Source organism: Schistocerca nitens, chromosome 5 (genome assembly GCF_023898315.1).
Source record: "Schistocerca nitens isolate TAMUIC-IGC-003100 chromosome 5, iqSchNite1.1, whole genome shotgun sequence".
NCBI lineage: Eukaryota > Metazoa > Arthropoda > Insecta > Orthoptera > Acrididae > Schistocerca > Schistocerca nitens.
The window spans coordinates 287,993,015-288,018,391 of NC_064618.1; the positions used below are offsets into that span (position 1 = coordinate 287,993,015).

The window sequence follows — 25,377 nt, forward strand, 5'->3', positions numbered from 1 at the left end:
AACCAACTGGTGAGCAAGGTGTTTGAGACAGTTGAAATACCCTCAGACTTCAAGAAGAATATAAAAATTTCAATCTCAAAGAAAGCAGGTGTTGACAGGTGTGAAAATTTGCCAAACTATCAGTTTTAGGCATGGCTGCAAAAATGCTAAAATGAATTCTTTACAGACAAATGGAAAAACTGGTAGAAGCCGACCTTGGGGGAAGATCAATTCTGATTCAGTAGAAATGTTGGAACATGTGAGGCAAAACTGTCACTACAAATTATCTTAGAAGATAAATTAAGGAAAGGTAAACCTACGTTTCTTGTATTTGTACACTTAGAGAAAGCTTTTGACACTGTTGACTGGAATACACTCTTTCAAATTCTGAAAGTGGCAGGGGTGAAATACAGGGAGTGAAAGGCTATTTACAATTTGTACAGAAACAACATGGCAGTTGAGTCAAGGGGCATGAAACGGAAGCAGTGGTTGGGCAAGGAGTGAGACAGGGTTGTAGCCTATCCTCAATGTTATTCAATCTGTATAGTGAGCAAGCAATAAAGGAAACAAAAGAAAAATTTGGAGTAGGAATTAAAATCCATGGAGAAGAAGTAAAAACTTTGAGGTTTGCTGATGACATTTTAATTCTGTCAGAGACAGCAAAGGACCTGGAAGAGCAGCTGAACGGAATGGGTAGTGCCTTGAAAGGAGGATATAAGATGTTCATCAACAAAAACAAAATGAGGGTAATGGAATACAGTCAAATTAAATCAGGTGATACTGAGGGAATTAGATTAAGAAACCAGACACTTAAAACAGTTGATCAGTTTTACTATTTGGGAAGCAAAATAACTGATGATGGTCAGAGTAGAGAGGATATAAAATGTAGACTGGCAATGGCAAGGAAAGCGTTTGTGAAGAAGAGAAATTTTTTAACATCGAGTATAGATTAAGTGTCTGGAAGTCTTTTCTGAAAGTATTTGTATGGAGTGTAGCTGTGTATGGAAGTGAAACATGGATGATAAATAGTTTAGACAAGAAGAGAATAGAAGCTTTCGAAATGTGGTGCTACAGAAGAATGCTGAACTTAGATGGGTAGATCACGTAACTAATGAGGAGGTACTGAACAGAATTGGGGAGAAGAGGAATTTGTGGCACAACTTGGCTAGAAGAAGGGATCGGTTGGTAGGAAGGGATGGGTTGGTAGGACATGTTCTGAGGCATCAAGGGATCACCTATTTAGTATCAGAGGGATTGTAGAGGGAGACAAAGAGATAAATACACTAAGCAGATTCAGAAGGATGTAGGGTGCAGTAGTTAGTTGGAGATGAAGAAGCTTGCACAGGATAGAGTAGCATAGAAAGCTGCATCAAACCAGTCTTTGGACTGAAGACCACAACAACAACAACAAGAACAACAATAATCAGGCATTCAATTACTGGAAAGGAATGGGACCCTAAGTAGATGATAGTGAGTATAGTAACAAGATCTGGTGCCTACAGTTTTTACATACGACACTTATTATTGTCTGAAACACTTATTATTGTCTGAAAGTATTTGTATGGAGTGTAGCCATGTATGGAAGTGAAACATGGACGATAACTAGTTTGGACAAGAAGAGAATAGAAGCTTTCGAAATGTGGTGCTACAGAAGAATGCTGAAGATTAGATGGGTAGATCACATAACTAATGAGGAGGTATTGAATAGAATTGGGGAGAAGAGGAGTTTGTGGCACAACTTGACTAGAAGAAGGGACCGGTTGGTAGGACATGTTTTGAGGCATCAAGGGATCACAAGTCTAGCATTGGAGGGCAGCGTTGAGGGTAAAAATCGTAGAGGGAGACCAAGAGATGAATACACTAAGCAGATTCAGGACATAAGTTACAGTAGGTACTGGAAGATGAAGAAGCTTGCACAGGATAGAGTAGCATGGAGAGCTGCATCAAACCAGTCTCAGGACTGAAGACCACAACAACAACAACTTATTATTGAAATAAAGTTCACTGAGAATGTCATGGGGTAATGACTCACAAAGTTTCTAACATGAATGAAAATAAAACAACGTTACAGTTCATTGCAGATGTTGAGCTGTCATTTTTGTTGTCACCTACAGTGCTCTCATTGATCCACATAGTGCTGCACTCTTTCATTCACGAGACCAATTATGGGGCAGGATCTTGATGTGATTGGAGCCTCTTACATCTGCCCACATTCATCATGTGCTTGGTGCCTCACTAGTAGTAAGTATGAGAGAATAAAGAAAAATTTAAATATTTTAGATCTTATAATTAAATTTTGCCTGAGTCATTTAAGTCTCACCTTTGGGGAGGGCATTTGACTTTGGTAGTTCGTGCAGCAGTGTTGACCATGGTACTGTGGTGGTGTAATGGTTAGTGTTTCTGCCTAATAAGCAAGAAGACCCACGTTTGTGTCCACAAATTTTAATTAATTTCCTCAGCTTCCATCATTATTGTAGATGTTAAATATGTTTACAATGTTGGAAAAGTGTGTTTTCTTAAAAACAAATCCATTTTTTGAGAGGAAAAGTGATTATTTCATTGCATGAGTACTTTCTGATCTGCTGACATACTCCTCAAGAACTTCATTTCGTAGGTTGGTATTTTGCTTTTATATCTTTCCTGTATTATTATGCCTGTTCAGTGACTTGAAGCTAACTTGGTTTATATCTTATGGTGATACTACTTTGGCTTAATCATATTTACAATAATATAGGCTGCTTCTGTTTGGATCCAATATGTTTCATCACATTTTTAAGCTCAATTTTTTTAATAAAATTCTAGTGAATCCAGCCAGAACCCTTCAAGAATGTAGGAGATTCTTGACTAGTTCTTTATTAGAAGCAATTTCTTCAAGAATTAATGACCAAATCTGCTGTGTCTTTTGGCCTCCAAGGCTTTACCTTGGAAGATAAAATGTGGTGCCATTCATACTCCTGAGCACAGTCTACACTTTTGGGCTTCTTTCTCACTATCCATTGCCTGCAGCTGCTTCTTAAAGTTCCCGAAGCCAGTCATTAACTCTACCATGAGTTCAATCTGTATCCTGTCCAACCCCAGGATTACAGAACTTCTCTTGAAACATGGCCTCAGAATCGCTAGCTTCCCATGTTTTCATTTTTGGATCTTAGTCCAATATTCTGCATGCTGCCTGCTAAACCAGCTATGCGGTTTTGATTTTATCGTCACCTTAGCGATGGTTAGGACGGATTCCAGTCCAACAAATGAAGTTGTTGCACCTGTCATGGCCAGCCTATCAGCTTATTAAGTGCCTCTCATTCCTCAGTGACCAGGCACCCTCCAGCAGCTTTACCCTGTTGCTTTCCCCTAGCCTGACAAGGGTTTCATGGTTTCTACAATGATCTTTGGTCTCATCGCAGATGCTGATGGAGATTTCAGAGCTGTTGGCTGTTTGAATGAATATAGAATCCATAATCCTTGTAGAATGTATGCAGATTTTCCTCCATGCACAGGCTGATAGCAAGATATTTCTGCCTGGAATACCATGACCAGCTTTCCTAGAGAGATTGCTCTCTCTAGACTGTACTCCACATACCCAATGACAGCACCTTTATCTGTTTCTGACTCATCTGTAAACCAGACTACATTTCCTTAATAAAATTGTGGTTTATTCTTCCACTGGTCCTAATGCCAGTTGTTACCTTGAAAGGTTTATTGAAGAAGCTGGAGGTTATTGATTAATCAGCCAGCATTTCCCCAACCAGTCTTTTATTTACCACTTCCATTATACTGGTGTGATATTCTGAATGTTGTAAAGGTTTCCAGTTATTAACAGTTTTTAACCCTGCTGCTGCTACCGCTGTCATAACCCAAAGGTGTAACGGCCATGTCCAGCATTGCCTCCATCTGGCTGTTATGGCTAAGCAGGCCCGTCTGCACCTTCTTGATCTCCAGATCAGCCACCTTCTGTTCCACTTTAGTCTACCACACTTTAGCCCCATAAACTGTAATAAGTCTTATTATGGTGGTGTACGAGGGCTATCCACAAAGTACATTACGTTTTAGAATTAAAAATAAATAAAGTATTGGAAATTTTTTATTATTATATACAGATGAAAGCCACACTTAAATACTACTTTTCTACATAGTTGCCATTTAAATTAAGGCACTTATCATAGCGATGGACGAGCTTGGAAATTCATCCGTCGTAAAATTCGGCCGTCTGCGCCTTCAACCATGTGGTTACCTCTTCTTGAAGCTGTGCGTCGTCATCAAAACGCTGCATAGCCAACCACTTCTTCATTGCTGGGAATAAGTGGAAGTCGCTCGGTGCCAGGTCGGGACTGTACGGCGGATGAGGAAACATCTCCCACTTAAAAGATTTGAGAACTTCACGAGTGGCATTTGCCGTGTGGGCCCGGGCGTTGTCGTGAATCAGCAAGATCTTTGAGCCAAACTTTCCCCTGCGCTTGTTTTGTATTGCTCTTCTGAGGTTGTGTAGAGTTTGGCAATACCTTTGAGAGTTTATTGTAGTGCCTCTTTCCAGGAAATCTACAAAAATCACACCTTTTCTGTCCCAAAAGACAGTCGCCATCACCTTCCTTGCCGACATTGTCTGCATGCATTTCTTGGGTTTTTGGGGGGAATTTGTGTGCCCTCACTGCATTGACTGCAATTTTGTCTCGCAGTTCACATGCTTAACCCATGTTTCGTCACCAGTAACGATGCGATCGAGTAATGAGTCGCAACACTTCAAGAAGAGGTAACCACGTGGTTGAAGGCGCAGGCGGCCGAATTTTACGACGAAGGAACTTCCAAGCTCGTCCATTGCTATGATAAGTGCCTTAATTTAAATGGCAACTATGTAGAAAAGTAGTATTTAAGTGTGGCTTTCATCTGTATATAATAAAAAAAAATTCCAATACTTTATTTATTTTTAATTCCAAAATGTAATGTACTTTGTCGATAGCCCTCGTATATCTGGTACATACTCATGGGACTTAGACCGCATATGTACCAGAGGACATTCTAGTGCACATAAAAGGACCTTTCGCTTTGGAAAATATACAGGGTTATTACAAATGATTGAAGTGATTTCACAGCTCTACAATAACTTTATTATTTGAGATATTTTCACAATGCTTTGCACACACATACAAAAACTCAAAAAGTTTTTTTAGGCATTCACAAATGTTGGATATGTGCCCCTTTAGTGATTCGGCAGACATCAAGCCGATAATCAAGTTCCTCCCACACTCGGCGCAGCATGTCCCCATCAATGAGTTCGAAAGCATTGTTCAGGCGAGCTCGCAGTTCTGGCACGTTTCTTGGTAGAGGAGGTTTAAATACTGAATCTTTCACATAACCCCACAGAAAGAAATCGCATGGGGTTAAGTCGGGAGAGCGTGGAGGCCATGACATGAATTGCTGATCATGATCTCCACCACGACCGATCCATCGGTTTTCCAATCTCCTGTTTAAGAAATGCCGAACATCATGATGGAAGTGCGGTGGAGCACCATCCTGTTGAAAGATGAAGTCGGTGCTGTCGGTCTCCAGTTGTGGCATGAGCCAATTTTCCAGCATGTCCAGATAAACGTGTCCTGTAACGTTTTTTTCGCGGAAGAAAAAGGGGCCGTAAACTTTAAACCGTGAGATTGCACAAAACACGTTAACTTTTGGTGAATTGCGAATTTGCTGCATGAATGCGTGAGGATTCTCTACCGCCCAGATTCACACATTGTGTCTGTTCACTTCACCATTAAGAAAAAATGTTGCTTCATCACTGAAAACAAGTTTCGCACTGAACGCATCCTCTTCCATGAGCTGTTGCAACCGCGCCGAAAATTCAAAGCGTTTGACTTTATCATCGTGTGTCAGGGCTTGTAGCAATTGTAAATGGTAAGGTTTCTGCTTTAGCCTTTTCCGTAAGATTTTCCAAACCATCGGCTGTGGTACGTTTAGCTCCCTGCTTGCTTTATTCGTCGACTTCCGCGGGCTATGCGTGAAACTTGCCCGCACGCGTTCAACCGTTTCTTCGCTTACTGCAGACTGACCCGTTGATTTCCCCTTACAGAGGCATCCAGAAGCTTTAAACTGCGCATACCATCGCCGAATGGAGTTAGCAGTTGGTGGATCTTTGTTGAACTTCGTCCTGAAGTGTCGTTGCACTGTTATGACTGACTGATGTGAGTGCATTTCAAGCACGACATACGCTTTCTCAGCTCGTCGCCATTTTGTCTCACTGCGCTCTCGAGCGCTCTGGCGGCAGAAACCTGAAGTGCGGCTTCAGCCGAACAAAACTTTATGAGTTTTTCTACGTATCTGTAGTGTGTCGTGACCATATGTCAATGAATGGAGCTACAGTGAATTTATGAAATCGCTTCAATCATTTGTAATAGCCCTGTATTCTGTATGTGAGGTGTCCAGTATAGTTTCGCATCCAGGGTTACCTCTAGATACTTCACTGCCCCCTCTGCTGTTAGAATTTTTTCTAAAATCTCAGTCTCACAACTTCAATTGAAACAGGCTTTCAAGAAGGCTAGGATAAAATCTTTAGTATTTGCTGATTTAACTACTGCCTATGATGTTGAGTGGAGGAGGGGCATGTTTTGAAGTTCCTGAGAGTGATCGCCATAGAACTCCAGCTCACCTACTAAATAATATGCTTCCAAGACATCATCATCTCATATATATATATATATATATATATATATATATATATATATATATATATATATATATATAAAGATGATGTGACTTACCAAATGAAAGTGCTGGCAGGCCGACAGACACACAAAACAAACACAAACATACACACAAAATTCAAGCTTTCGCAACAAACTGTTGCCTCATCAGGAAAGAGGGGAAGGAGAGGGAAAGATGAAAGGATGTGGGTTAGCAGACATATTAAATATGTCTGCTTGTGTCTGTATATGTGTGGATGGATATGTGTGTGTGTGCGAGTGTATACCTGTCCTTTTATCCCCCTAAGGTAAGTCTTTCCGCTCCCGGAATTGGAATGACTCCTTACCCTCTCCATTAAAACCCACATCCTTTCGTCTTTCCCTCTCCTTCCCCTCTTTCCTGATGAGGCAACAGTTTGTTGCGAAAGCTTGAATTTTGTTTGTATGTTTGTGTGTCTATCGACCTGCCAGCACTTTCATTTGGTAAGTCACATCATCTTTGTTTTTAGATATATTTTTCCTACGTGGAATGTTTCCCTCTATTATATATATATATATATATATATATATATATATATATATATATACCCACAGTGTCCAAAGAACTCTGAAGAATGTATTCACATAGGAGTCTGCACTTGCAAAGTTCTTTTCAACCTATGTATTGTAGATATTCTACAGCTTAAAATCAAGAAATTTGCATACACAGATGACTCAGCCAATACAGAAAATCCATAGAGGAAACCGAAAGAATATTCACAGATGATCTCCCAGTCTTGTGGGAGTACTATGATTAATTGCCAACTGAAACCAGCCAAAGTAGAAAAGCATGGTAATACTTCCATCTCAATAACAGGCAGGCCAACTGTCAACTGCATATCTGTTATAGTGGAACTCCTGTAAAATACAACTCTGTCCTAGAGTATTTTGGTGTCTCACTTAATAGTTCCATGACTTATCGTTTACACTTTACTAACAATACAGCCAAAGTCCACACCTAAAATAATGATTCCCAAAAACTATTCCCAAAAACTATTCCCAAAAACTACATAGTACCACATTACAATCAACACAACAGCTATAATACTCTGCTGCTCTGCAATGGGATTTGTGTGTATCACAGCAGAAAATTGTACTCGTGTATAGCAAAACAGCAACCATACCAATAACCTTGATACACGCAACTCAGTATGGTGATGGATATTATCACAGGATGTTTGATGTCTATACCAGCTTACTGGCTCCCAACTGTAAGCCATACTACCACCTGAAGTTGGGAAGCTTCACTACATGACTATAAGAGATACTGGAAAACCTGCCTGTATTCCAAGTGCTACATCTCCCAGAAACAAGATCTGCTGCAGAAATGTGCGAGACCACTTCCTCCTCCTTTGTCTCACTTAACTGATAATAAGACCTCTCCTGTTTAACAAAGACTTACTGACTAAGTAATAACATCTGATTACTGATGATCAGGTTCAGAAAATGCATCAGATTAAGATGCAACTATTGATTTATTAATACCTTTTTAGGTGACAGTTATGAAGTCGGAATAATGAAATCACCCCACAGGACTCTAATAACACCTTGCGTTCTAAAACGATTCATTTTAGGATGACATTTCTTACACTCACTCTAATGTTGAACTTTACTCACACATGTGCCCAAACACATATTTTGGCATCTTTATCTTAATGCACTGTTGCTCCTGGAACAGGACTTAATGTACCAGTATAGGGTTGGTGTGGCCTGCGTGGTGCAGTCAGGATGTTGAAGTCAAGGGAGTTGGTTTGTTTCATTAATTAACATTAATAGCAGAATCGAGAGGGAGCAGAGCTTCCTTGGTTGCTTAGGTTTGGTGGTTCTGGTGGGCATAGGAAGAAGAGGAGCCTGACAGGGGTGCTGGTCTGTCCAGGAAGCAAGGTGGTATGGAGATTGGTAATTGTCTTTAAACCAGTTTATTTAACTTTAAACACATTTATATATGTGAAGTGTCTAACCATTAAACCCACTAACACATGTATATATCTAGCTGTATCATCTGGAGCACCTTGGACTTTTATGCTCTTCTATTACAACTAAAGTTACGTTGTGCAAGACGCGACAGTTGGCTGCGACTGCGACGCTGCCCCCTCCTCTTTTCCCACCCTGGCAGACTGCGACACGGCCGCAACACGACTGGAGTCGTCGCTGTTTCCCAAGCTGCGATCGGCGGCGGCGGATTCAAATACATAAGAAAAATAAGAATTCCGATTTTCTTGCTGTAAAAAATAATGTATGTTAATGCAACAAAGTTACATCGGCTCCCAGAGTTAGTTTTTCGATACAGATTCTCCTTTTACTTTAAAAAATTGAAAAGTATCTCTTCCGGTTTTGCGTGTTTTTTTCGCTGTATATTACTTCTCTATCAATTGTGAGGAAAGTAAAAGGCACAAAAAATTGATGTTTGCGTATCTTACAGTTTCACATCACAGCTTGATAATGAGGTGTCTATTTTTCCGATATTCGTCACAGTTATTCCGATACTTAATTTACAAGTAACCTACTGCATAAAATTTGAATTGTGTACAGTGAAAAATGTGGTCGCTGGCTACTTTACGTATGGTTCACGTTAGGTCATACATCGTTGCTGATGAAAAGAAGCCAACATATCGAAATTATTTTTAAAGTTGAGATCAGAATGATATCGATCTCCGTTTCCGAGATTTGGGCTCATATATCTCCGGGAGCGTCGCGACTAGCCGCCAGTTCTGTCGACGCGCAACGAGAATCGTGTGGTCATCACACGATAGAGAATGCATTTGTTTTGTTTCGCTGACACATTTGGACCTAATGAAACCATTTTATGTCATATATTTCTCCGGTATGAGTTACTAATATTTCTCCATATGCTCTTGACAATTTCATTTAAAATGCCACGAAATGTAGGTTTCTTAAAGCCAAGTGATCAAGCAGAACCCATTTTCTTGGTTTTGCTGAGGCATCTGAACCTGTTCCAAGCTTTCTTTCTCGTTTATTTCTCTGATACGAGTCCCGAATATTCCTCCATCTGTTTTTGCACATTTCGCCTAAAATTCCAATGAAAGATAAGTTTATTAACAGTAAGCGCACGCTAGCGTCATTGCATTGTTTCAAGTTCTTGACAACAAGATAGGGTTACACCTTAAACATCTCTAGAATTTTCATTCTGAACGTCTACAGAATACACTGGCAGAAATGTGGAAGAAATAATGTCCGTGCTTGTTCACAAAATTTCCCCAAATTGTACTTGTCAGTTTCTCCCATGCAGAAGCTTTTGGAACAAGCTAAGGCAACTTTCATAGCCGACTGACTCTTTATTCCCATGCAAATGAACTTCCATATTCTTATATTCTGACAGCATACATCGTTATGGATGACATGAACATTTAAACTTGCCAAGCTGCACTCAAAAGATGACTCCAGGATTTACAAAAGACGAATTTCAATTGTGAACTGTGTCAGACCAGAAGGGCCTTGTAAAACAGTAGTGCACTTTTGGCACAAGTTTTTTGAGCACCATCTTCTACCAATGAATTGAAGTGAATGTGACAAATTACTTATTGCAGCATACTGTTTGCGCAATCTGTTGAGAAGCGCCTTCCTCAAAAACGAACATCTATTGATTAGAGAAAGCTGTACAACAATCTGGTGGTGGTTTTTCACAACTAGAAGGTATCATCAAGACACCAATCTACCGTTTACTTTCAAAGTGAAGGTATTGTAAAATGTAGCTTTCTCGTTGTACTTTAGATTGTTCATTTTATAATGTACTTGCCGTTTTCAATTGTTATCGTCACAAAAAAGAGTAATGCGAAAATTGACCTTCAAATTCATTTTCATCATTCTAATTCTACATCTGCATGGATTATACTGATTTTCATAACAGGCCTGAAAAATTTGCATTAATGGGAAAATATTATATATTTCACTCACCTGCCAGTTTCAGCTGTTCACCAATTTCTTCCCAAATTCTGTCTCTGAACATAGTGTCCCTATATTTAGGGTTCTTCAAATCGTAAAGGCAAGGATGTTGCGAGACCAGCTCACAGAGCATCACATCCTGTGAGTGGCTCATTTCAGTTTTCCTTGACTGGCTCGACATGTTTCTGGCAGCCGTACGTCTTTGTGTCGTCCGACTTCCGTCGCAACACTGCTCACTGGTGCAGTGCTGCGGCAGCTGCCGCAACAGTCGCGCGTCGCATCCCAAACTCGAAGTGCGCATGCGCCAGCAGGCAACTTCTGACGTCACGTAGCGACCCGTCGCAGTCGCTAGTGTGCGTCGCGTCTTGGACAACGTACCTTAAGAGACCAGAGCCACTTTGCATCTGATTCCCCCATTTGCTGTGCTACCGTACAAACCTAACTCAGACACAAATGCTATTAGCACCACTCATTCTGCCATCTGTTTACTCAGTGGACTCTTGGATTATTCCATAGGAGAAAAGTGCTTCTGTAACTACTTGTTCCTGTTAGCATCTGAATATGAGACACAACTGTTTTGAGACAACGGCCAACTGTCTTTGTTCAACACTAACAGTGAAAAGGTACATCAAACATTTGCTCCTTATCTGTTAGTAGAAGCTGTGTCACTGAACTACTGTCTTGTCATAGGTGAAGTTCTGTCACTCAATCCACAGCTGTCGTGGTCACACCTCATAGCTGCCGCCCCTTCCGCTGCCTCCAGTTACTGCTTGATGCTCACTGATTACACATCTCCTCCTGTACTGGTCTGCACCTAGACTGCTCAATAGTGCCTTTGATGCCCCTCTCTAAGTCCTTTCTCATTTTGGTCTGTGCTGTGCACCTGCTCTCCCCTTGTTTCTAACTTATTTTTTGGGCTGTGAGAAGATTCCATGTCCATGTATGCTTCATTCTTGTATACAGAGTTTATAGTTCGGATTTCCCTACATAGAGTACTCGAAGGTTTCCGGTTCTGACAGCTCACCTGCCTCATATTTACTCTTTATGCTGGTTTTACAGCACCTCACTTTCTCTCAGAGCGCCTGTCCACCTGAGCACCTGCTCGCCTGAGTCGTTAAGTAGAACATGCAGGCATATGTCTATCTTGGGTCTTGGCTGTAGTTTACACTTTCCTTGCATAATACAGTTAACCCACAGGAGCAACATAACAGCCGACTCTGAACGGCATCCATAACTGCTAGACTGCTTGCCCAAAACCAGAGAGGTTTCGCCACTCTTTGCCACAGCTTACAGGGGCTATATTTGCTCTTCTAGTGAAAGAGTCACAGCAGTGCCTCACACCTTGAAACTCTTAAATTTTCAACCTTGAATTCCTCATGGGTGCATCCAAGGAAACACACACTCTCTCTCTCTCTCTCTCTCTCTCTCTCTCTCTCTCTCAATTTTTTTTTATATTTTTAATTTTTTTTTACTGAAAGCAGATTGGTTTTATTCAGCATTCCAATACACAATAACATTGCACCCTCTTTTTACTACAACTCCCTGTTTTCCAACATAATCTCCAGTCAATGTGATGGTCTAATGCCACCTTACTGGGAGGATCTGTATGCCTGCATGGTACCACTCTACTGGTCTACATTGAAGCCAACTTCTTGCTACATGAATAATCTCCCCATCATACATGAATAACCTCCCCATCATCCATGTACTGCTTCCTGCAGAGTGCATCCTTCATTGGGCCAAACAGATGGAAGTCAGAAGGTGCGAGATTTGGGCTGTAGGGTAGACAGTCCATGGAAGTTTTGTGAACTCTGAGCTCCTCTCAGGTGTGCAGACTTGTGTGAGGCCTTGTGTTGTCAAGGAGAAGATGTTTCTTCAATTTCCTGAGGGGAGCACAATACACTTCTGAGCTGATCGGTGCATAGTGAGGGAGTACATCAAGCAGAAGTGTGGTGCTAAGACTTTACCAGCCAACAGTGCAGCTTTGAACATTTTCTTCAGAAGAGAGGTGGTGTGATGCCACTGCACGGATTGCCATTTTGTTTCCGGTTCGAAGTGATGAACCCATATTTTATCGCATGTGATGATGTTTGCCAAGCCTTGTAACATGCAAGCATTTCTGCACAGATGGTCCTCCATTGCTCTTTATGGTCTTCTGTTAGGTGGTGGGGAACCCAGAGGACACACACCTTTGAGTACTCCAAATGTTGGACGAGTGTGCCAGCACTACCAATAGAGATGTCCATTTGAGCAGTGAGGCGTTTGATTGTGAGCCGTCAATGACGTATGCCTTATCCAATGACTCACCATGCTTTTGTTCCCTGCCATGTGTCTGTAGACATTCTACAAGTGCCTTTGAATATCTGTGATGCTCTGATTTGTGTCAAAAGTAGCTCAATGACAGCTCTGTGCTTGGAGTGCACCTCCCTTACAGACGCCATTCTGAAGGGTATTCATAGTGCTGTAACCTATCAGAGCTTCATGAAACTTAACAGCTGAAACAGGAATATTCCATGATGCCCCACAAGAAATTCCAATGTTTTTTGTACTGAAACTGGCCAAGAAAAATAATGTGTTGCTGTACTTATTGAATACCTCTCGTACACATACATAGAAAACTTACCTATGGAACAGTCATAGAAGGAAAAAGGAGGAATCCAATATGATTTTGAAGCTTCAACCACAATTAAATAAACAAGAAGATAAGCATTTGCATAGATAGTAATTAGTATACAAAGGCCATTTCCATACAAACACATTCAGTTACTTCTATGTAAGCACTCGGTCTGGTATGCTATCAGGTAAGATGAAAGCAGTATTGGATCTCTACAGACTTAAAAGGCCGAGTGGCCTTTTTATTTCTATATACACTGAAGCACCAAAGAAACTGGGAAGGGCAAGCATATTCAAATATAGAAGTATGTAAACAGGCAGAAGAAGGTGGTACAATTGGCAACACCTATATAAGACGACAAGTGTCTGGTGCAGTTGTTAGATCGGTTACTGCTGCGACAACTGCTACAATGGCAGGTTATCAAGATTTAAGTGAGTTTGAAAGTGGTGTTATAGTCAGTGCACAAGCAATGGGACACAGCATCTCCGAGGTAAAACATCAAATCACTGACATTGCCGCGGCTCGAACGAGATCCTGCGAGAATGGGACCGTCGACGACTGAAGAGAATCATTCAGCATGACAGAAGTGCAACCGTTCCGCAAATTGCTGCAGATTTCAATGCTGAACCGTCAACAAGTGATAGCGTGTGAACCATTCAATGAAACATCATAAGTATGGGCTTTCACAGCCAAAGGCCCACTCGTGGACCCTTGATGACTGAGTGACACAAAGCTTTACGCCTTGTCTGGGCCCGTCAACACGGACATTGGATTGTTGATGACTGGAAACATGTTGCCTGGTTGGACGAGTTTCATTTGAAATTGTATCGAGCGGATGGATGTGTATGGGTAAGGAGACAACCTCATGAATCTATGGACCCTGCTTGTCAGCAGGGGCTGTTCAAGCTGGTGGAGGCTCTGCAGTGGTGTGGAGTGTGTGCAGTTGGAGTGATATGGGACCCCTGGTAGTTCTAGATACGACTCTGACAGGTGACATATATGTAAGCATCCTGTCTGATCACCTGCATCCATTCATGTTCATTTTGCATTCTGACAGACACTGGCAATTCCAGCAGAACAGTGCGACACCCCACAGGTCCATAATTGCTACAGAGTGACTTCAGGAACACTCTTCCGAGTTTAAACTTTTCCGCTGGCCACCAAACTCCCCAGACATGAACAGTATTGAGCATATGTGGGATGCCTTGAAACGTGCTTTTACAGATTTATGGACAGCCCTGCAGGATTCATGGTGTCAGTTCCCTCTAGCACTACTTTAGACATTAGACGAGTCCATGCCACGTCACATTGCAGTACTTCTGCGTGTATATATATATATATACACTCCTGGAAATTGAAATAAGAGCACCGTGAATTCATTGTCCCAGGAAGGGGAAACTTTATTGACACATTCCTGGGGTCAGATACATCACATGATCACACTGACAGAACCACAGGCACATAGACACAGGCAACAGAGCATGCACAATGTCGGCACTAGTACAGTGTATATCCACCTTTCGCAGCAATGCAGGCTGCTATTCTCCCATGCAGACGATCGTAGAGATGCTGGATGTAGTCCTGTGGAACGGCTTGCCATGCCATTTCCACCTGGCGCCTCAGTTGGACCAGCGTTCGTGCTGGACGTGCAGACCGCGTGAGACGACGCTTCATCCAGTCCCAAACATGCTCAATGGGGGACAGATCCGGAGATCTTGCTGGCCAGGGTAGTTGACTTACACCTTCTAGAGCACGTTGGGTGGCACGGGATACATGCGGACGTGCATTGTCCTGTTGGAACAGCAAGTTCCCTTGCCGGTCTAGGAATGGTAGAACGATGGGTTCGATGACGGTTTGGATGTACCGTGCACTATTCAGTGTCCCCTCGACGATCACCAGTGGTGTACGGCCAGTGTAGGAGATCGCTCCCCACACCATGATGCCGGGTGTTGGCCCTGTGTGCCTCGGTCGTATGCAGTCCTGATTGTGGCGCTCACCTGCACGGCGCCAAACACGCATACGACCATCATTGGCACCAAGGCAGAAGCGACTCTCATCGCTGAAGACGACACGTCTCCATTCGTCCCTCCATTCACGCCTGTCGCGACACCACTGGAGGTGGGCTGCACGATGTTGGGGCGTGAGCGGAAGACGGCCTAATGGTGTGCGGGACCGTAGCCCAGCTTCATGGAGACGGTTGCGAATGGTCCTCGCCGATACTCCAGGAGCAACAGTGTCCCTAATTTGCTGGGAAGTGGCGGTGCGGTCCCCTACGGCACTGCGTAGGATCCTACGGTCTTGGCGTGCATCCGTGCGTCGCTGCGGTCCGGTCCCAGGTCGACGGGCACGTGCACCTTCCGCCGACCACTGGCGACAACATCGATGTACTGTGGAGACCTCACGCCCCACGTGTTGAGCAATTCGGCGGTACGTCCACCCGGCCTCCCGCATGCCCACTATACGCCCTCGCTCAAAGTCCGTCAACTGCACATACGGTTCACGTCCACGCTGTCGCGGCATGCTACCAGTGTTAAAGACTGCGATGGAGCTCCGTATGCCACGGCAAACTGGCTGACACTGACGGCGGCGGTGCACAAATGCTGCGCAGCTAGCGCCATTCGACGGCCAACAGCGCGGTTCCTGGTGTGTCCGCTGTGCCGTGCGTGTGATCATTGCTTGTACAGCCCTCTCGCAGTGTCCGGAGCAAGTATGGTGGGTCTGACACACCGGTGTCAATGTGTTCTTTTTTCCATTTCCAGGAGTGTGTGTGTGTATATATATATATATATATATATATATATATATATATATATATATATATATATATATATATATATATGTGTGTGTGTGTGTGTTTGTGTGTGTGAAAAGGGAGATCAAAAGATGTAGAAAATGCCATGCAGCAGTATACAAGTCATAGTAGAACAAGATAAGTGGAGATGTAATCGAACAGGATTATTAAATCATTACATTATACTGTATTTAGATAAAACTGTCACATCAGAAAAAAATACCTTCAAAAACAGAACATTACCTTTTTATATTGATGCACTTTCATGATACTAAATATAATTCATTGTTTCACTACGCTCTGCTTTTAAACACTTCACACACTTTATTGTATATAGTTTTTGCTTGAGAGTATTGTAGCAAAGAAGACACAATGTAGTAATGGTCAGGGGATGCACTGTGAAGTGCGTGGTGCATTGTGGAATGCAGTTGGACTCCGCCAAAAAGTGGATGAAGTACGTAATTTGGCTGACATGCCATCTGACAGACATGGGAGAAAAGAGGGTCTGGGCTTCCCAGCAGCTGCTTGCACACTTTTCTTGACTCAGAAGCAGCAGCATTTGCGGTGGATGACAGTAGGTGTCAGTTTGGTAGATCTCCAAGCAAGCAGCACAGCTGTCACAGCGTATCCACACGCACCTGCTAATGCACAGCGGTGGTGAACGGGTAGATCAAGGGAGCAGCCTCAGTACCATGACTCAGACAGACAACAACCACACATTGTGCATGGGCACTCATGTTGCAAGGCAGTCACTAGTTTTAACACCTGGCATGCACTTCGTGTATCAGTAGAGTATATGGCACAACATTTTCTGTAATGAACTCACTAGAGCCATCTGAACTAGTCTTTACACTGACAGAAACTACCTGAATCAACCAATTTACATGGAGATAAACATATAATGCACTACACTCATACAGGGAATTCTTGAATAAACAAATATAATTTCCATCAAATATGTGATACCTTTAAATTGCTGCAATGGCTGTTCTAAATTTTCAGGTTGACCACTGTATCGAAGATGACTCTGACATGCAATACAGTCTTGTTACTACCATCTTGCTTTGTTACTGTGTGTTTGGAACTACAGTGCTCACTATCTGATCACTGGTTGATTCCCGTATCTGGTATTTTTTGAACTTCTTTGTCAGCTGCAGTTTTTTTGGCTGACGCAACAGAGTAAGATTTCATATAAAATGATTCTTGGGGTGGTACTATTAATTTATAAACACATCCTCTCATTATTCTGGGCTGAGATGAAAATACACCTTGGTGGAACCACAATACCTGTCTCAACTCTTCCTTTTGATGCTCAATAAGTTCTATTAATTCATTTAGTTTCACTTGAATATTTGTAGCAGCATCATTTACATTATTGTGTGACTTCACATCATTATCTTCCCCTCAAAATTATGGAGTTGCTACTACCACTCCTTTTTCTCACGCTACCAAAATGAAAGTTGGTGGACACATTGCCTTCACAATCTTCATGTAAAATTCTTTTAAAGCATATCTTCATTTCTTCTTCGTCATTCTTTACACAAGCATACCCGCCTACAAAATCTCATTGGCAACATCTTTCTGTCATCCATTTGGTACCAAAGATGATTCCCATGTTGAAAAACAGAACATCAAAAACTGACTGCTGAAAATCTCCCAGAATGTGATATGTCAACGAACTTGATCTCTGATTGGCTTGCTTCAATTCCCAGGTGCCATTAAAATTCTTGAGTATATTTACTGGAGACCGATGACCTCGCTGTTTGGTCTCTTCCCCCAAACAACCCAATATATTTACTGGAAATATAAGTGTAGTTCCATGATCATGGAGTTCTTGAAATAACTTCTCTGCAATTGTGCTCTCCTCCAAGTCAGAATCCTGTAAGCTGTCAACATCTGCATACATAGCAGTAACAACTGGTTTGTTGGTGTTGTTAGTACAGTGCTCATCTTTCCTTAATAAGTCTTCCATAATGCCGCATCCTTTGTTGTGTAATAGGTGACCCCATGTCTCCACATTCAGTTTGGGAGTGTGTTGCACCTGAAACCAAACACAGTTTTCCTGTGAATTCCAACATGGAACCACATTATCATTTCTTTCCTATTGCGGTGATCGCTATCAAGTCTCATGGTCGTCATTACTCTGAAATTCATGATATCCTTGCTCTCTATCATACTGTCACCTGTGATCATTGACCATTCCATTGTTTCGATGCTGCCTCTGTTTCTCACGTCAGAATGATGGTCTTTTCTTGATGTCAAGAGCTTCAATTCAGTGTACGATAAAATATATATTGTTGATGTTTTTGTATCTCGTGAGAGCTATTTTCTCACAGACATGCAGTGTTAATCGCTGAATAAGAATCTCTACACGACCAGTGTCTTAAACAAGCTCACCAAGATATCTGTTACAATTCCAGTACTTTCGCAAAAACTCGCAAATGATAATGCCGCTGGATACAGTGGCAGTGTCAGTAATTCTGACTTGACTGCCCGCTGTTGTTCAACAAACCAACATTTATTCAAGGAGGCTATCTGAAATTCAGTGAAACTGTTGTGACTATCAGTGACTCTCATGCCCTATGTTTGTGCACTAACTTTCAAATTATGCACACAAATATCTATTTTTGTTTCTTAGGCAGCAATGTTGAGAAAGAATGCTGAAACAGTTAAATGAAAGGAATGGTATGTCATGCTTGACTTGGTTGATTTCGTGAAATTTGAATGTGTCAGTACTGGTGTCAACAGTCATGCTTGGTGCTGCACTCAGCAGAATGTGACATTTCTCTTGTACCACATTACTGATTTTTTCTTGTAGCACAAGATCACAAGTTTGTTTAAAGTCAGTTGCTACATGTTTTCAACTCGATTGGCCAGATTCGTGCATTGTTTCTGTGTGCCAACTACCATCTTAAAGAGTGCCTTTTTCTGCTGTGAACAATCCTCCTTTACTTTCATGTTCGTGTCATGTAATTTTACTTTCCATGTGACTGAATGTGACTTTAATAGACTCTCTATCTATGTCATGCTTAAATTTTAATTGGTCAGCCTCTGCTCTGAGCTTTGATTGTGTGCCCCTGACTTCATTTATAACTTATTGTGCTTTCCTGTTAACATATCAACATCTCTTTTCACAACTTATTTAATGGTTCTTGAAGAGGAGAGACGTAAAAAAAAGACTGTGGATATTTAATGGTTCTTGAAAAGGAGAGAAGTAAAAGGACTGTGGGTGCATTGGTGGAGTAGAGGGCTGTGTGAAGCTGGAATGAGAACAGGGAAGGGAAGAGGTGGGTAAGAGGTAATGGCTGATGAAGGTTGAGGCCAGGAGAGTTACAGGAATATGGAATATATTTCAGAGGAGTTCCGGCTTTGAAGCAGTCATTGAAATGTAGAATATTGTGTTGGGCAGCATGCTCAGCAAGTGGGTGGTCCAGCTGTTTCATGGCCAGTTTGTCGGTGGCCATTCATGCAGACAGACAGTTTGTCGGTTGTCATGCCCACATAAAATGTAGCACAGTGGGCAGCTTAGCTTGTAGATCACATGACTGGTTCCACAGGTAGCCCTGCCTTTGATGGGATAGGCGATGCTTGTGACCTGACTGGAATAGGTGGTGGTGGGAGGATGCAGGGACAGATCTTGCGTCTAGGTCCGTTACAGGGATATGAGCCATGAGGCAAGGGGTTGGTAGCGGGGGTTGTGTAGGGATGGGCGAGAATATTGTGTAGGTTTGGTGGGTGGCTGAGTACCACTGTGGGAGGGATAGAAAGGACAGTAGGTAGGATATTCCACATTTAAGGGCACAACAAGAGGTAGTCGAAACCCTGGTGGAGAATGTGCTTCAGTTATTCCAGTCCTGCGTGGTACTGACCCATGAGGGGAATGCTCCTTTGTGCCCACACGGGAAGGGGGGGGGGGTGGACTTTGGGAGTAATGGGTGCTGGGAGATAAGGCACGGATCATCTGTTTTTGTACAAGGTTGGAAAGGTGATTATGGTCTACAAAGGCCTGAATGAGATCATGATGCTCTAGTTCCTGGAGGGCAAGAGTTTCAATTTGTGATATGGGATCCAGGAATTAGGGATTGCATAACAGGAGCTTTGTACAGATGGAGAGGAGGTATTGCAAGGAAGTTTGGGCCTGATTGACATGGCTTTACAGGATTATGTTGTTGAGGGTTAACAGATGGAGGTCATTGTGGTAGGAGGTGTTCCAGCCAGAAATGTGTAAGTTGATTGTAAAGCCATTTGGGGGGGATTCCATGAGCCAAGCAACAACACAGGAACAGTATGTGGGACTGGTTTCTGGCCAAGGATAAGGAAACTTTTGTGTATTGATGCAGATGGAAGGAGCAATGATCCATGGTGGTGAATAAAAACGCATAAAAATATTTGAATGGCATAGAAATAGGCACGAGAAATTTGCAAAAATACAGGAAAATATGTGGGAAAAATCACGAAAAGTATTAAATGGATTAAGTATAGGGAAGAACTCTGCGGGAGTAGTGAAAGGCGAAAAACAACTGAAATTGACGTGAAAACACAATGAGATCAAAGGAAAAATGATTATAATGTGGGTTACAGGTCTGTGGGTGGATAAGGGTGAATAAGGGGGGAGGGGGGACTGAAGATGTGGCTAGATTTGGTGAAGTTAGTATGTGCTAACTGGAATAAAGAGGAGAAGGAGTGGGGCTTGGGAAGGAGTTGTTGGGATGAGGTACAAGTTTGTATGGCACAGGAAGGTATGCAAAATAAAACTTGAAAATACATGAGAGTGTCACAGGAAGAGTGATTAATTTGAAGATCTAGGATTACTGATATTGGCAGGAGTAATGTGGGATATGAGATGATGCACCAACAATCAGCACTGTGTTGTAGCCATCTCTGTGCGCAGTTGAAACGGTTGATACACTGTGGCTCGTAAGTAGAGTGTGCGGTGCAGTTTCGAAGGCGACAAGTTAAACCCAGGAAAGAAGAGAAAGACGGATGGGTGTTGAGTATAGTAGTGCACTAGAAAATAGTGACAAAGGAAAAGGGTTACAGAATAGAAGAAAAGCTGTTAGGCAAAATCAAACAATGGAAAATCCAGAATGGAATAATGATATTATTATGAAAAGGATAGCTGCTATTCACCACATAATGGATTTGCTGAGTTGCAGATAGGCACAACAAAGAGACTGTTAAACAAGTAAGCTTTCGGCCAAAACAGCCTTCATCGGAATTGGACAACATACACACATGCAAACACATCTCACACATTCTTGACCACAGTCTCTGACTACTGAGGCCAGACTGCAAGCAGGAGCGTGTGATGGGAGAAGCAAACTTGGGTAAATATTGCCATTATTTCATCCTGGATTTTCCACTGTTTGATTTCACCTTAAACATTATTTGCACATGCGGCAGTACACTTATTACAGCACCTTTACCTTAATGACCTGCCAACTCTGAATGACAACCACAACTGCCGCACTGCGTGCTCAAAATAAGCAACATTGTATTTGTTTGTTGTAACTAAAGAGGTCACAGCTCAAAGAGGCTATATTTGTACTCCTAACAAGAGAGGCACTATTTCTTGTTATACACCATAAATGAGAGCAAAATGGATTCAGCAAGTACCACCAGGAGTACAAATTAACCTGTAACACGATCGCTAAATAGCAGGCTTTGATTTCCCATATGTATGTGGGAAGCGGCAAGTAGAATCCACACAAGCTATGGAATATGCAGGGATTTTCTTTTCAAATTGAGGGGGAAGTGCAGTTGTGATTAGAGTCTCCAGACCGACTCCGGATGCTGTTGACTGAATTGAAAAATTATATATTATACACTATTCTACCACTAATGTAAGAGGTGTGCACTTTGTTTCATTCTGTTTTTCATTACAACTGTTGTTTTATATCTGTAACATGTGTTACCATCATCCTGCCATGTGCTAAATGAATAAACAATCTGAAGGGGATAGGTAGGAGCTGTTAAACTAGTGTATAAAAATGACAGTGACAATGACAAACCAAAATTTGAATGGAGACCAGACAATGAGCAACCGCTCAACATATCTGTAGAAGATAGGTAAGGAAGCTATTGAAATATCATGTGAAAGGTCAACTTTAACATGTCTGCAAACTGTAACATCCAGAATTTATTAGTTCACCAAGTCAGCTTGAAAGATCAAAAAATTTTTCTTTGTTTTTGAGTTTGAGGTAACATCTTGTATATAACCTATGCAGCATATTCGTTGTTTGTTATGAGGAAGAATATAACTAGTAATTCAGGAGACTTAAGAATACCTACTCTTTATGACTGTAAAGTCTGAGTCTGCATTGTTTAAATTGCTCAATTACATCTTTTCAGATTGCTTCTCAGTGAAACTTGTTGTACAGTATGGAGCATATGAAGGAAGAGGTTGCAAGATCTTGATCTGGTTGCGTCATCGAGTTTGAACTGGTTATGCCACTTAAGATTTTGGCACAGCACATGAAGAAGCAAACTTTGTATCCTACATTTTCCAAGTCAGAGTAACTCACTACAAAATGAGTCAGTTATGACATTTCATTCTGCCAACTGAAAATTTTAAACCATAACATGGAAATAAGCAGATATTTGTTAATATATTGTTAATTCCTAAAGAGTTTTAAAAAATTTCTTTCATTTGTTTACATCATTTTCAGTTTTATTTTTCATAGCTCTAACCGTGGACATTTCTTTCAGTAATTCAGTTTTATGTTAGATCATTTCTTGTAGTTATTCTGACATGGTATTGGTAGCAGTTGTAAGAAATTGGTTGAGTATTGTGAACTTAGTGCCAGTGTCAAAAAAATAAGTGATTAATAAATACAAGGCCAAATGCAGTATCGCATCTTCCTTAATATATTTATTATCCAATTCGCCTAATTAAAAGCCATTTGATATGCAAAAGCTGCTAAACTTTGTAGTCGGTCACTTTTTATGACAGTAACTTAGATTTAATCACTCATGTAATACCATTAAAAAGCAAAGCTGTACTCAAACCAAAGCTCGGTAGCCTTTACTAGACATAGTCTTGCTGGACATGGCATGCCCTTGCCTTCCAACTTCTGAACAGACTGGTTTTTCAATTCTATGTAAAATTATGGTTCCATGGAACCCAAATCAAGGTGCAGCTTGGCATTTCTCACATGTACAAAGCCAATATGGAAGAAGTGATAGGTCAAACCCCATAACTATGGATCAAAATGTAACACCAACTCAGTCACCCAGCATTAACATATTACGTACAAGGTCTGTTCAGAAAATTCTGGAACTTTGTCCACAAAATTTTTCTTCACTTACCATTTAATTATTGTGCATGGTCTCCTTCAAAATACTCTCCTCCACAGTTGATACCCTGCTCCCAACGGCGTTTCCACTTTCGGAAGCAGTCTTGATACGCCTCTTGCTGGGTCACGTGAAGCACCGTCTGTGAATTTTCTTTTATGTCTATTATTGCAAACCTTCATCTTTTCGACAGAATTTTCAACTTTGGAAATAAAAAATGTCCACAGGGGCTAGGTCTGGAGAGTATGGAGGATGAGGCAGCACAGCGATTTCGATTTTTGTGCATTAGTCACGAGCTAGCAGGGTGTGTTATCATGATGCAAGAGCCACAAAGTGTCTCTCCCCATTTCAGGCTGTTTCCTTCTCACGGTATTTCTTGGCATGATCTGACTGAACTGTTACAGTCTTCTGCAATCTGTCGGACAGTCAGTCTCAATTGACACGCCTAATTTTGTTGACGTTCCCGACGTGAGCATCATCAGTAGACGTTGAAGGTCATCCTGAATGAGGGTCATCTTCAACTCCCGTGTGGCCATTTTTAAACCATGTGAACCATTTGTAACACCAAGTATGGCTTAAGCACTCATCACTGTAAGTTTCCTGCTTCATTTGGTGTGTCTCTGTAAAGGTTTTCTTGAGTTTAACGCAAAATTTAATGCAGACGTGTTGCTCCTCTAACTCTGCCATCTTGAAATTTGTAAACTCTGTGACACAATGTTCTATTCAATACAGCACTGAACAATAACTAACAGACATACAAAAATGAAACTGCTGGCAGTTACACATTAAACACAGGCGTGTGCAGTGATGTCAACACATTTCGCTCCAACACACCACTGGTGCAAAATTATGAATGTTCTGGAATTTTTTGAACAGACCTCGTATATTTCACATAGATACAGGTTTCTGCATGAGTGTACAGTGGCATATGTGTGTACTCATAAAGGGCACTTAAAGTACTCAGTGTATTGAATATTGTGTAGAATGTTCATGAGATTCCCAATAGTTCTTTGAAACCATTTCAGTGTTTTGTTTATTTGTTGTTGTTGTGCTGATGAGTACCACCACCACCGTCAGTGGTTTAACATCAAAAGCATGGAATAGTATGTGCAGCTGAAGAGATAGGATTGTTGCATTTGTTGACAGTTTTTCAGAGACCAAGAGATTGTCCTGAGTTAGACACATTGTTAATGATCATGAAAATGAGAAAAGGGATTGAATACCTAGCCTTTTGTATGCCAGGAGTTCTAACAGTGGCTTTGTAATATTTATAATGACCAATAGTTGTAATTTTTAATAAAGTACATATTGGTACTATTGGTACAATTATCAGTTTTTGTGAAGTACAGTCGCATGACATAGTTCACTGGGAATATTCCAAAGGGTAATCCACAATTAAAGGTTTTCTTTATTTGCTCCCAATCACACCTTCCTTCAAGAAGTGTGTGTGTTCTGTCATACAATTATTGGTCCAGCGTGGGTGACTGAATGAGTAAGCGAGTGTTTAGTGTTGTTGTTGACAATGAGAGAGAGAAGGGAGAGGCTGAAACATGGGGCCAGAATAGCATTAGATGGATATTATCAACATTGACACATGCCTTTTGCCCATGAGTGATTTGTAATTTTATTAAGGGTGAAGGCACGCAGCCTGGCACTCAGGAACTGTGTACGAGTTCTCTCTTTTCCTTGCAGGCCGTGTGCTAGTAATGAAAACTTCTTCCATCACCAGAATTTAAAATGACTACATGTTATTCAAATGGAATTGCACAAATACGTGCTGGTTATCGACATTTTTTGAGTGAAAATGTACAAAACAACTATTTTAGAATATTTTGAATCAGAATGCAAATATTGGAATGACACCTTTCAGTGCCTGAAGTGTTTTACGTAAGAATTGGACATGAAGGTAAGGTGATGACTGAGTTGGCTTATTGCATTTGTGAACTCCCATCATGTATCTGCCCTATACAAAATGATAGCACATACCCATAGGCTGTGCTTGTGCCACTGTAGCATCTACTGAGTGGACTGGTACCATGGGATGCTTCTTGTGTATAACACAGCTGTGTGTTCCCCATGAGCTGGCATGGTCT

The 25,377-nt window shown here is 41.5% G+C and overlaps 1 protein-coding gene across 2 annotated transcripts in view; it reads left to right on the forward strand.

Annotated features, from left to right (window-relative positions):
* The window catches only part of LOC126259168 (CDAN1-interacting nuclease 1), a 147,410-nt gene extending 124,574 nt beyond the window's left edge, over positions 1-22,836 (forward strand). Inside the window, exon 7 of one of the 2 annotated variants that reach the window (XM_049955734.1) lies at positions 22,343-22,836. The gene's annotated coding sequence lies outside the window, so the exon portion shown is untranslated. The remainder of the gene's footprint in view (positions 1-22,342) is intronic. The other variant, XM_049955733.1, reaches the window with a different exon arrangement.
* The last annotated feature ends 2,541 nt before the right edge of the window (positions 22,837-25,377 follow it).